This window comes from Pimephales promelas, chromosome 21, assembly GCF_988280905.1.
Source record: "Pimephales promelas chromosome 21, fPimPro1.hap1.1, whole genome shotgun sequence".
Taxonomy (NCBI): domain Eukaryota; kingdom Metazoa; phylum Chordata; class Actinopteri; order Cypriniformes; family Leuciscidae; genus Pimephales; species Pimephales promelas.
In genome coordinates this window covers 19,945,618-19,958,040 of record NC_142789.1, presented here as the reverse complement: position 1 = coordinate 19,958,040, position 12,423 = coordinate 19,945,618, and the positions used below count along the sequence as shown (strand labels likewise).

Below are 12,423 nucleotides of genomic sequence, written 5' to 3'. Positions count from 1 at the left end.
AGCCCTCCAAACACCCTGTTAATCAGTCACATATGGGTAAAGAGACCCTGAAGCCCACACACACACACACGTTGGTTTCACTATATTAGCGAGGATATTGCATAAAGTTTCATTGATTTTATATTAGGTTAATGCTATTCTCTATCGACTATCCCAACCCCTAATCCTCATAAAATGTGCAAAACAATAGATTTTAATAAAAATAAGTAATAAATAATTTTGGCCGATTTATAAGCTCTTTCAACTAGTGAGGACCCTCACTACTCGGTTTCACTATTTATGTGAGGATATTTGGCCAAACCTGTACATACACACACACACACACACACACACTTTTTTCTTGCACGAATGGTGATTTGATCTGGCCTGTTCCAGGAACTGTAAATTGTCTCCACACATTTAGTTAAAGAGAGTAGCAAATAGAATAAAAAGAAATAGAATAAAGTAATGAGAATAAAAGCTTTTAACGATTATCACAACATGAAAATTTGATACCTTCACATGCTAATATCACATATTTCTAGTTGATTATTAACCACTTGCTGTTTGTAACAGAACACAAATCATGAAGTAACATGAGCAGCACATGCTCCATTAATTCCTGTCACAATTCAACCCTTTTTTTTACGTGGAAGGTCATTGTCCCTGTTCTCAGGAATCCACCAAAGACCACTTACATGCATTCTCATGTGTTCAATTTCAACCAGTCCAATCACTTTCCTTTGAATCCCGGCCATTTACTGGGAGAGTGGGAAGGGGTTTGCAGGGAAGCTGAGAGACACGACCTATGACTAGGATCAGAATGGAAATGCACTAGGTAAAGCATATTGTGCAGTGCACACTCTATAATGCCTACTAGATCTGAAATAAATCACAACATGCATTGACAAATGTTTCAAAGCATGATGGAGTGTTGTTGAAGTAATGTCACATTTATTAATGAAGTACACGTGTATTATGGGTTCAATATGGATTTAGTATATCATTTAATCTTTCATTTTATTACTCATTTATTAATTCATTTATTATATATTATTAATATCATTTAATATTATTTACTAAAGACATTCTATACCCCAACAATATGGCATCTTTAGATACAACATATAGTGCTTTTTAAATATAAATTTTAAACATCGTTTCATTTTATAAATGCCATTAAATGAGCACTATATAATCTTAACTTGCATTTTTAATATCATTTTGTATAACAACATCTTAACGTTCGGCATTCAACAAACAATGAAAACCTAAAAAAAGTGTTACACCTACTTAAAGCATTCATTATGTATAACGCCTTATATATTTTCAGAACTAATTGCAACCACAGTTAAAATGCATTATAATATTTGCAGATTCTTTGTTACTTCTAAAATTGGTTGTTTGTTGTGTATTCAAAGGTGTCTTCAATTAATAGATAAGTATTATAATGTATTATAACAGTGTTTACAATTATTTATGAGACCATTCAAGGGTTATAAGGTGCATTACAAGGCATAATGAATGCAATAAAAATAAAAAAGTAAAGTGTTATCACTCTAAAATGAAGAAAGAAAAAAAAGAACAAAAAAGATCATATTAGCATACATAAAATACATAATGATTGAAATAAAAAATTTAAACCAATTGATTTTAAGTATTATGTTTAAAGAAAGCACGATGCATAGAAGGTTTTAGATTTGCTATTCTGAAGACAGCCTGTATGTTCCCTCTCACCTCCATCTCTGTGGCTCCCTCTATCACAAACTGAATTAAGGGAAACCCCTGGTATAAGCAGTTCGTGCGTGATAAAGCTCTTGTGGTGGCATAGAGCGGCCGATGCACTAAACTCTGCCAAAAAAGGAGTTCCATCTCTTTCTCTTTTCACACACTGAGGGATGAGGGACACCCTGCATGCTGACGCAAACTGTCACAGACTCACAGTATCGCATCCATCATACTTCGGCTTTTTCCCTATACATTAAGCCACTTCCTTGCTGTCATTTCTGAAGAAACAAGGACTTGCATACACACAAGGGTATATGAGGATACTTGTCTGCCTTAATCACACATATACAATCACATACAATCAGTTTCATATATAATGCAGACTATAGCGAAAACCCTTCTTAGAGTTCCCAGAATGCATTGAACGGAGTGCATTATTCCTGAAGGATCACAATGTTTAACCTTATTAGAACAGAAAGCCACTCACTGTATTGATTTAAAGCTTATTTGTTGGCATCCTCAGAAAAAAAAACATCTTATGCCCCCTCCCCCCCCACCCCCCCCCCCCCCCCCCCACCACACACACACACACACACTTAAATTAAGGGGAATTTAACAGTATGCTTTTGGTGTGCACCTGACGAGGCTGTTTGACATTAGAGCTCGGATAACTTGATTGGTGTTAAAGCTGCAGTCCGTGGGGGACATAATATATGTGACATCAAAACAATCCCATAACAGAATGCATCTGTCCCTGCAGAGGATCTGCTTTGGCCTCAGTTTTTTTACCCAAAGCATGAGGATTTAAAGTAGGTTAAATCACAGTGTGGGAAGCCTTCTAAAGCAGATGGTCAAGAAATATCCACATATAGTGTGCACGTATATCATTTACATTCTATATATTGCATTTACTTTTTATCTCGTAAATGAGGTAATCAATAATCAAGATGGTAACATCAATAAAATCTAGATATTTGACATGTGGAGGAGCCTTGGCTTGCATTGAAGGGAAAAAATGTATTAAAGGGAAATCCCACAGACCGATATATCGGCAGGCCGATATTATCGGCCGAAATTAGGCATTTTCCAAACTATCGGTATCTGCAGTTATGATGGCCGATAAACTAATATTTTAAAAAATAAAATAAAAATGGACGAAACACGCTTGAACCATGTCATGAGTTTTGGAGTTGTATAGTTTGTCCACCAGAGGGCACTCTACACTGTCCCTGTTGGCAACACGAGTTTGTAACGAGACATACATTGCTTGAATAACAATTAAAAGAACATCCGCATCAGTTCTCTTAACTCAAATAAGCACGACAAAATTTGTGACTATCATGTCCATTTTTGCTGCTGTTAAATAAGCCGAGACTGAAGCGGAACTAGCTAATAGTTTAGTTGACTGACTGTCCTTTTAACTTTTGTCAATGTGACTGAAGTATTTCTTTAATAGTGCGTGTGTCACGGGGTAAGGTTCAGGAATGCAGGAGTGCAAGCGGAAGGAACGGGAGGAGTCCAAATTCACAATGAAGGTAACATTTAATAGGAATACAGGCTGGAAGGCAGGGTAACACCGGGTAACATACAACATCGACCGACAACCATTGAGTAAAACAGAGGGAACTAAATACACAGAATAATCAAACATAATGGGGTGAGAACAGGTGAAACAGATGATGATGACGAGGAACAGGTGGCTGATGAGGGAGTGAACACGGGATAGGGTGACGAGAGGATCCTGGGAAGTGTAGTGCTGAAGACAAGACAGACTGGTGCAGACGGAGGACTGTGACAGAACTCCCCCCTCCCGGGAGGCGTGACCTCACGCCGCGGAACAGAGGAAGGAGGGGGGACGAACTGGGGCCTGAGAGGGGCGTGGCCAGGGCGGAGCAGGCTGAGGGCGTGGCCAGGGCGGAGCAGGCTGAGGGCGTGGCCAGGGCGGAGCAGGCTGAGGGCGTGGCCAGGGCGGAACAGGCTGAGGGCGAGACCAGGGCGAAGCAGGCTGAGGGCGTGGCCAGGGCGGAGCAGGCTGAGGGCGTGGCCAGGGCGGAGAAGGCTGAGGGCGTGGCCAGGGCGGAACAGGCTGAGGGCGTGGCCAGGGCGGAGCAGGCTGATGGCGTGGCCAGGGCGAAGCAGGCTGAGGGCGTGGCCAGGGCGGAGCAGGCTGATGGCGTGGCCAGGGCGAAGCAGGCTGAGGGCGAGACCAAGGATAAGCAGGCTGAGGGCGTGGCCAGGGCGGAGCAGGCTGAGGGCGAGACCAGGGCGAAGCAGACTGAGGGCGTGGCCAGGGCGGAGCAGGCTGAGGGCGTGGCCAGGGCGGAGCAGGCTGGACGGTCTCCGGCACAGGCTGGACGGTCTCTGGAACTGGACTGGTCGAGCCCGGCGAAGAAGAGCGCTCGGGCTCGGAGAAACTGGACGGAACCAGCAGTGACGAGCATTCAGTCTCTGGAGGACTGGCCGGAACCAGCAGTGAAGAGCGTTCAGTCTCTGGAGGGCTGGACGGTACCAGCAGTGAAGAGCATCCTGTCTCTGGAGGGCTGGACGGAACCAGCAGTGAAGAGCATTCCGTCCCTGGAGGGCTGGACGGAACCAGCAGTGAAGAGCATACAGTCTCTGGAGAGCTGGACGGAACCAGCAGTGAAGAGCATTCAGTCTCTGGAGGGCTGGACGGAACCAGCAGTGAAGAGCATTCAGTCTCTGGAGGGCTGGACGGAACCAGCAGTGAAGAGCATTCAGTCTCTGGAGGGCTGGACGGAACCAGCAGTGAAGAGCATACGGTCTCTGGAGAGCTGGACGGACCCAGCGGTGAAGAGCATTCAGACTCTGGAGAGCTGGACGGAACCAGCGGTGAAGAGCATACAGTCTCTGGAGAGCTGGACGGAACCAGCAGTGAGGAGCATACAGTCTCTGGAGGGCTGGACGGAACCAGCAGTGAAGAGCATACAGTCTCTGGAGAGCTGGACGGAACCAGCAGTGAAGAGCATTCAGTCTCTGGAGGGCTGGACGGAACCAGCAGTGAAGAGCATTCAGTCTCTGGAGGGCTGGACGGAACCAGCAGTGAAGAGCATACAGTCTCTGGAGAGCTGGACGGAACCAGCAGTGAGGAGCATACAGTCTCTGGAGGGCTGGACGGAACCAGCAGTGAAGAGCATACAGTCTCTGGAGAGCTGGACGGAACCAGCAGTGAAGAGCATTCAGTCTCTGGAGGGCTGGACGGAACCAGCAGTGAAGAGCATACAGTCTCTGGAGAGCTGGACGGAACCAGCAGTGAAGAGCATACAGTCTCTGGAGAGCTGGACGGAACCAGCAGTGAAGAGCATTCAGTCTCTGGAGGGCTGGACGGAACCAGCAGTGAAGAGCATACAGTCTCTGGAGAGCTGGACGGAACCAGCGGTGAAGAGCATTCAGTCTCTGGGAAGCTGGACGGAACCAGCGGTGAAGAGCATACAGTCTCTGGAGAGCTGGACGGAACCAGCAGTGAGGAGCATACAGTCTCTGGAGGGCTGGACGGAACCAGCAGTGAAGAGCATACAGTCTCTGGAGAGCTGGACGGAACCAGCAGTGAAGAGCATTCAGTCTCTGGAGGGCTGGACGGAACCAGCAGTGAAGAGCATACAGTCTCTGGAGAGCTGGACGGAACCAGCAGTGAAGAGCATTCATTCTCTGGTGAGCTGGACGGAACCAGCAGTGAAGAGCATTCATTCTCTGGAGAGCTGGACGGGCCCAGCAGTGAAGAGCATACAGTCTCTGGTGGGCTGGACGGAACCAGCAGTGAAGAGCATTCATTCTCTGGTGAGTGGGACGGAACCAGCAGTGAAGAGCATTCATTCTCTGGTGAGTGGGACGGAACCAGCAGTGAAGAGCATTCATTCTCTGGTGAGTGGGACGGAACCAGCAGTGAAGAGCATTCATTCTCTGGTGAGTGGGACGGAACCAGCAGTGAAGAGCATTCATTCTCTGGAGGGCTGGACGGAACCAGCAGTGAAGAGCATTCATTCTCTGGTGAGTGGGACGGAACCAGCAGTGAAGAGCATTCATTCTCTGGTGAGTGGGACGGAACCAGCAGTGAAGAGCATTCAGTCTCTGGTGGGCTGGACGGAACCAGCAGTGAAGAGCATTCCTTCTCTGGTGATCTGGACGGAACCAGCAGTGAAGAGCATTCATTCTTTGGTGAGCTGGACGGAACCAGCAGTGAAGAGCATTCATTCTCTGGTGAACTGGACGGAACCAGCAGTGAAGAGCATACTGTCTCTGGAGAGCTGGACGTAACCAGCAGTGAAGAGCATTCAGTCTCTGGAGGGCTGGATGGAACCAGCAGTGAAGAGCATTCATTCTCTGGTGAGCTGGACGGAACCAGCAGTGAAGAGCATTCAGTCTCTGGAGGGCTGGATGGAACCAGCAGTGAAGAGCATACATTCTCTGGTGAGTGGGACGGAACCAGCAGTGAAGAGCATTCAGTCTCTGGTGAGTGGGACGGAACCAGCAGTGAAGAGCATTCATTCTCTGGTGAGCTGGACGGAACCAGCAGTGAAGAGCATTCATTCTCTGGTGAGCTGGACGGAACCAGCAGTGACGAGCATACAGTCTCTGGAGGGCTGGACGGAACCAGCGGTGAAGAACATTCAATCTCTGGAGAGCTGGACGGGACCAGCGGCGAAGAGCATTCAGACTCTGGAGAGCTGGACGGAACCAGCGGTGAAGAGCATTCAATCTCTGGAGAGCTGGACGGAACCAGCGGTGAAGAGCATTCAGTCTCTGGAGAGCTGGACGAAACCAGCGGTGAAGAGCATTCAGTCTCTGGAGAGCTGGACGGAACCAGCGGTGAAGAGCATTCAGTCTCTGGAGAGCTGGACGGAACCAGCGTGGCAAGCTCGGGCTCAGCAGGGCTGACGGTGAGCGCGGGCTCGGCAGGGCTGACGGTGAGCGCGGGCTCGGCAGGGCTGACGGTGAGCGCGGGCTCGGCAGGGCTGACGGTGAGCGCGGGCTCGGCAGGGCTGACGGTGAGCGCGGGCTCGGCAGGGCTGACGGTGAGCGCGGGCTCGGCAGGGCTGACGGTGAGCGCCGGCTCGGCAGGGCTGACGGTGAGCGCCGGCTCGGCAGGGCTGACGGTGAGCGCCGGCTCGGCAGGGCTGACGGTGAGCGCCGGCTCGGCAGGGCTGACGGTGAGCGCCGGCTCGGCAGGGCTGACGATGAGCGCAGGCTTTCTGGGGACAAGCATCCAGCGGGGGCGCCGAAACGGGAGGTCATGCTCGGGAGGACTGGACTCGGGCTGGACTGGTGTGACTGTAAGGGACGAACCACAGACCCATAGAGCCCTGTCCAAAAACTCGAACATCGGCAGATGGAGGTCTTCGAGCAGCAGAATTTGGTCTAATGGGTCGTCCAAACCTCTCCAGAACCGTAGTCTCAGGAAATCTTCCTCCCAGTATATGTCCTGGTGTAGGTGCAGATAAACCTCCACGAACTCCTCCAAAGAGGCCCCACTCTGATCGAAGAGGAAAGCCTCCATCTGGTCGTCCATCCTTGTTGGTTTGAGGTCGGTCGATCTGTCACGGGGTAAGGTTCAGGAATGCAGGAGTGCAAGCGGAAGGAACGGGAGGAGTCCAAATTCACAATGAAGGTAACATTTAATAGGAATACAGGCTGGAAGGCAGGGTAACACCGGGTAACATACAACATCGACCGACAACCATTGAGTAAAACAGAGGGAACTAAATACACAGAATAATCAAACATAATGGGGTGAGAACAGGTGAAACAGATGATGATGACGAGGAACAGGTGGCTGATGAGGGAGTGAACACGGGATAGGGTGACGAGAGGATCCTGGGAAGTGTAGTGCTGAAGACAAGACAGACTGGTGCAGACGGAGGACTGTGACAGCGTGACAGTTATAGCAATGAGACGTATCATCTCTCCTTGGCCTGTTTTATTGAAAATGTATGTTTTACAATTTGCAGTATGACGTAATCCATTGCTAAATTATGGCTCATCATAGACTAGCTAACCACAAAGCTAGCTAATGCGACTAACATCAGTCTGCTCTGTTGTGACAATAAAAGAAACAAGTTTCTTTTTAAAATGCATTATCATATTGTTTTAGTTAAAACTCATAAACAACTACAAATAACTAATGTTAGGGAAATCTATTAATGTTTTGTTGTGCATTTCTGAAAATAAATAAATAAAATAAAAATATCGGCCGATATATCGGAATATCGGATTTTAAAACCAACAAATATTTGTATCGGACGGTATCAGCCTTCAAAATCCTTTATCAGTCGGGCTCAGGGGAAGTGCTCGGAGAACCCAGTCAGATTTTATCTGAACAACATCGAAACGTTTGAATGGTAGTTTATTTTACACTGTTTATTATTAATAACACACTAGACATTTCAGGGCAAAAGCTAAAGAGACACTGAACTGTTTCATTGTGGCTCATGCAAAAAAAAAATAATAATAATAACGTTGCAAAAGCAGAACTAGCACAGTTGTTGTTCTTACAAAAGGATTGTTATATGTTTTGCTTTTAAGGGCACTGCGTCCTTAGGGATCCAGTGCAAACTAGTGCTCAAGATTAAAATTCAAGAGCTGCATGAAGATACTCTGAGCAAATAAAACAGCCTCTGCGTCTGCTGTGATCTGAAAAAGTGCCGGGTCAGTGTGAAATCTGATGACCATTTTGATGGAATAGACTGAGACATCTCAGCAGGCAAGCCTGATATTGAGCCATCAGGCAGAAGCACAGCTGTCAAGGTGAAAATGGGAGGAGGGAACGATGGGAGACAGAGAAACATGGCACAAAACCAAAGACACAAGTTTAGTGGGCTGGCCACAGTCCAGGACAACCACATGAAACCCAACAGACACGTGCGACAGGTCAGAACGAATTACCTTTAATGTTAATAAGACGAAGATCGAACTGCTGAAATTGATTAAAAGGGCTCAGAGATCCAGCACAGGGATGATTCGCCTTTTGTAGGTCAGATATTAGATGGGTTTGAACTGATTAACAAGTTGCAACATCTGAAAATGAGAAAAAAGCAAGCGTTTCAAGCATCAACACCAGAATCGAGAAAATTAAGGTCACAGGGAACTTCAGACAGTCATGCTAACAATGGCTGCCATATGCCGAAAAAACAGTTTTCACAGCGTTTATGATAACAATAAAGGTTAAAACGGGGAGAGAGAAGTGCAATGCACTAAATACTGAAAGCCCTTAAAACTCCACTGACTGAATCACTAAATGAGACGTTTGATGTTTTTTTGCGATCCTCCTCTCTCTCTTCACTAGACTGCACTTAAGGAAGCACACTCACGGGAACAAACGCTCCAGACCATCATATTCGCTACCATGCAAACAACCAATTTGTTTTTTCAGTAAGCACTGGTCTGTAAGGTTATATCAAGACATTACCATCTTACAAAAATACAACCAAGTCTTTTAAAAACAATTGAAACATGTACACTGTAAAAAAATATTGTTGGTTTAAGTTGATTTGACAAAAGAAAAAAAATATTTTTTTTACAGTGTAATAGTATAATTTTAAGGCTAAACAGAACTAAAGTTTTACTATGTTTTTGTTTGAAATGTGCATTACTGTTGTGTTCAGTAGTTTGGGGAAGTAAAATAATGTTTTTGAAAGAAAGACTGGATTTATTTGATCAAAATACAGTAAAAACTGTCTTATTGTGAAATATTATTAGGCCACATTTTAAAATAACAGTTTTCTATTTTGTTATATTTTGAAATGTTATTTATTCCTGTGGTGCGAAGCTGAATTTTCAGCATCATTACAGTCTTCAGTGTCACACGATCCTTCAGAAACCATTTTAAAATGCTGATTTGGTGCTCAAGAGACATTTATTATTATAAACATGGCACATATGTGTTGGGGGTAATGTTATGAATATACGTTTTTATTTTTTAAACATCATTTATTAGAAACTTTTTTTTCTTAAATTCTTTTTTGACTTTTGAATGGATAAACTCATATTATGAAGATAAATTTGTGCATTAAAGTCATTTTTATATGTCAATTTATGTCTGGTCAAGCATAATCTGAATTCAAAAAGGACTAAGCATTACAGAGTGTCCCTTTGGTCCTGCACATCCCTGCAGTGAGGGACGGCCTGGAGGACCAGTTTGGAATCTGTCCACAACATCACACACTCAACAGCCTGACAACTGTGATATTGCTCCAACTGCAGCAGGTGCTTTACAGAAGATGCCATGATGAGTGTGAGTGGAAATGTACTGCTTAATTTATTCAAAGCAATAGCAGTACGAGTGCTGCGTAAAGATTCAAAATAAAACCCTATGGGACGGGTTTGATTGACATGTGTTGACTAAATGACAGAATTTTCAAATCTGGGTGAACTATCCCTATACTGTGTGTGCTTTGTTTGCATTCACTCTATTGTAACACACACGTCACCAAAATATGATGTTTTACATTAAAATAAGATCTAACACATTCAGAATGGCCATTTAAAATGAAGTGTAGTCTTTATCTCTAGCACTATGGGCTTTATACTCTTTGGCCCTCGTGCTGGTCCACAATCCTCCTGATAAGAAGAGTTATTGAGATTGTAAGCACACCCAATTGAACTGAGCATACAGCTTAATTAAAGCTCGCTGCTCCCGAGAGTCCCAGGATTCCCTGACATCTATCTATCTCTACACGCCAATCTGCAGGAACAGACCTAATCTCTCTCTCTCTTTCACTCTCTCCAAACATACTTCTCCATATAGGGATGTTTCAATGCTAAAGTAATGTTTTGTAATAGGAAAAGGGATAAAAACGTTTTAAAAAATAAGGAAAATTAAAACAGAGTGAACGTATAGTATAATGACAGTTAAACGAGTCAAAGCATTCACTGCAAAACCAGAAATCAGAATAAAAACAGATCATGTTTTTCTTATTCCCATTCCGGCACAATCATCTGTTATTTTCGGATGTAAACAAACTAAAAAGGGGTTACCTCAGTCACAAACTTTTCACGAGGCAATGATGATTATAATTAATAATAATACCATTATTAATTATACCTGTCAAAATGTGAAATTTTCCATGTGAAATGCCTGTTTGAGTAGGTTTCATTGGATTTCCATGGAAATACACACGTCATTTCAAACAGCAGTATAAAGATCGGTTAAAGCTTTGTCTTGAATACAATTGATTAACACAAATACTGTGTACTACAACAACCATCAACGTTTCAATGTAGATACGGCAAACAGATTAAAGCAAAAAGACTAAGGGATTTCTTAGGAGACCTCTATTGATGATAACAACAGGTTAGTGTTGTTTGTTTGTTGTGTCAATAGTGTCTAGTGCACTACCACATTGTCTGAGCGTGCTAAAAAGCACACCTGCGAGCACATGGAGTTCACATCATCAGCACTGCGACCTTCCCATGAGCAGGTGACCGAGGACAATGTCATTTGTGACATGCCGGAAGTTGTCTCGTATATAATCGAAATTAACCCCAAACCCATCTGTAGCTTACGTATTTGATACATCAGCGTCCCTCGAGTTATGTTTTTTTGTTTTTGTTTTTTTACATTTATAGGGTAACATTAGGAAGACGATGCAATTGCAAATCAAAGTTAGACCGACGTAAATAATTCAGCAATAGACAAATTCAGACACAATAATACGAAGACAACAACGCATATTTAAAACTGTTCTATATTATGTTATACAAGTACACAAAGACAAATTGTATTCAATAGAATATAAATTGCAGGTGGCCCTCTTGTTTTATACGAGAACCATCTATGAAAACTATGAAACATCTGCAGCGACAAATAGGATAAAAATACAGCGAATTACAACCCATTACATCTAATGAGGTAAAAAGTTTCTATTTTTGGCAACATCCTTGGTGTCTGGTGTGTGAAAAAAATCGATCTATACTAAATCAAAATGTGCGTGTTTTTTATCTTCTGTCTTCAGCAGCTGTGGTGGAAATCGACGTTACTGTGGCTCCCAGCAGTTTAAAAACATGGAGCCATTTTAAATGGAATTACATTGGTCGCTGAAGAGAAGATGACCAACACTATCACTCTAAATTATGTCACAATTCCCGTCCGTTTTGTTTATATTCCAAGAACAAAATCGTACTAGTTCAGATCTAAAATTAGGTATTTAACTCACCAAACAGTCTTGGGAACAATACTTCGATCTGACTATGGTAAAATCCCCCACAAAGATGTAGAAGTGAACGGAGGCTGCTGGTTGAAGGGCTCGTCGTCCGCACGTTTCTCTGCTCGCAGTCTCTGCCAGCAGCCGTGTTTTGATGTCACTCTGTGGGCGGGGCCTTTTGGGCTACCCACATTACACTCAACGTTTGGAAGACCCCCGGCCCTCAAACGCGATTTATCGCCCCCGTGAGGCTACATATGTGGATGGATATCGTGTCACGTCTTTTTTTGACTATTTTTTTGGCTAAAGAAAAATTACCAGTACACCAAGTATACACATATACATACAAAGTGCTTTTATTGTAACTGTCTCCAATGTCAACAGTTGGGCAGCAACATGTTAAACAAGCATTTCGTCATCATAATGCAGTATATAGAGGGAATACCGTTTTCCAGTCATAGGCTACAGTATTGAAAAGACGGGTAAATAATTACAGGAATTTTATATATGTGTTCATCAAGATAATTAATATGCATAGATTTATATGTTTAATTCAGAATGA

At 44.2% G+C, this 12,423-nt stretch overlaps 1 protein-coding gene across 3 annotated transcripts in view; it reads right to left on the bottom strand.

The window, feature by feature from the left end:
• The window catches only part of ndrg3a (ndrg family member 3a), a 34,281-nt gene extending 22,236 nt beyond the window's left edge, over positions 1-12,045 (bottom strand). For 2 of the 3 annotated variants that reach the window (XM_039674051.2, XM_039674053.2), the window contains exon 1: positions 11,874-12,045. The gene's annotated coding sequence lies outside the window, so the exon portion shown is untranslated. Of the gene's footprint in view, positions 1-8,604; positions 8,737-11,873 lie in introns of all 3 variants that reach the window. The other variant, XM_039674052.2, reaches the window with a different exon arrangement.
• Between the last annotated feature and the right edge of the window lie 378 nt (positions 12,046-12,423).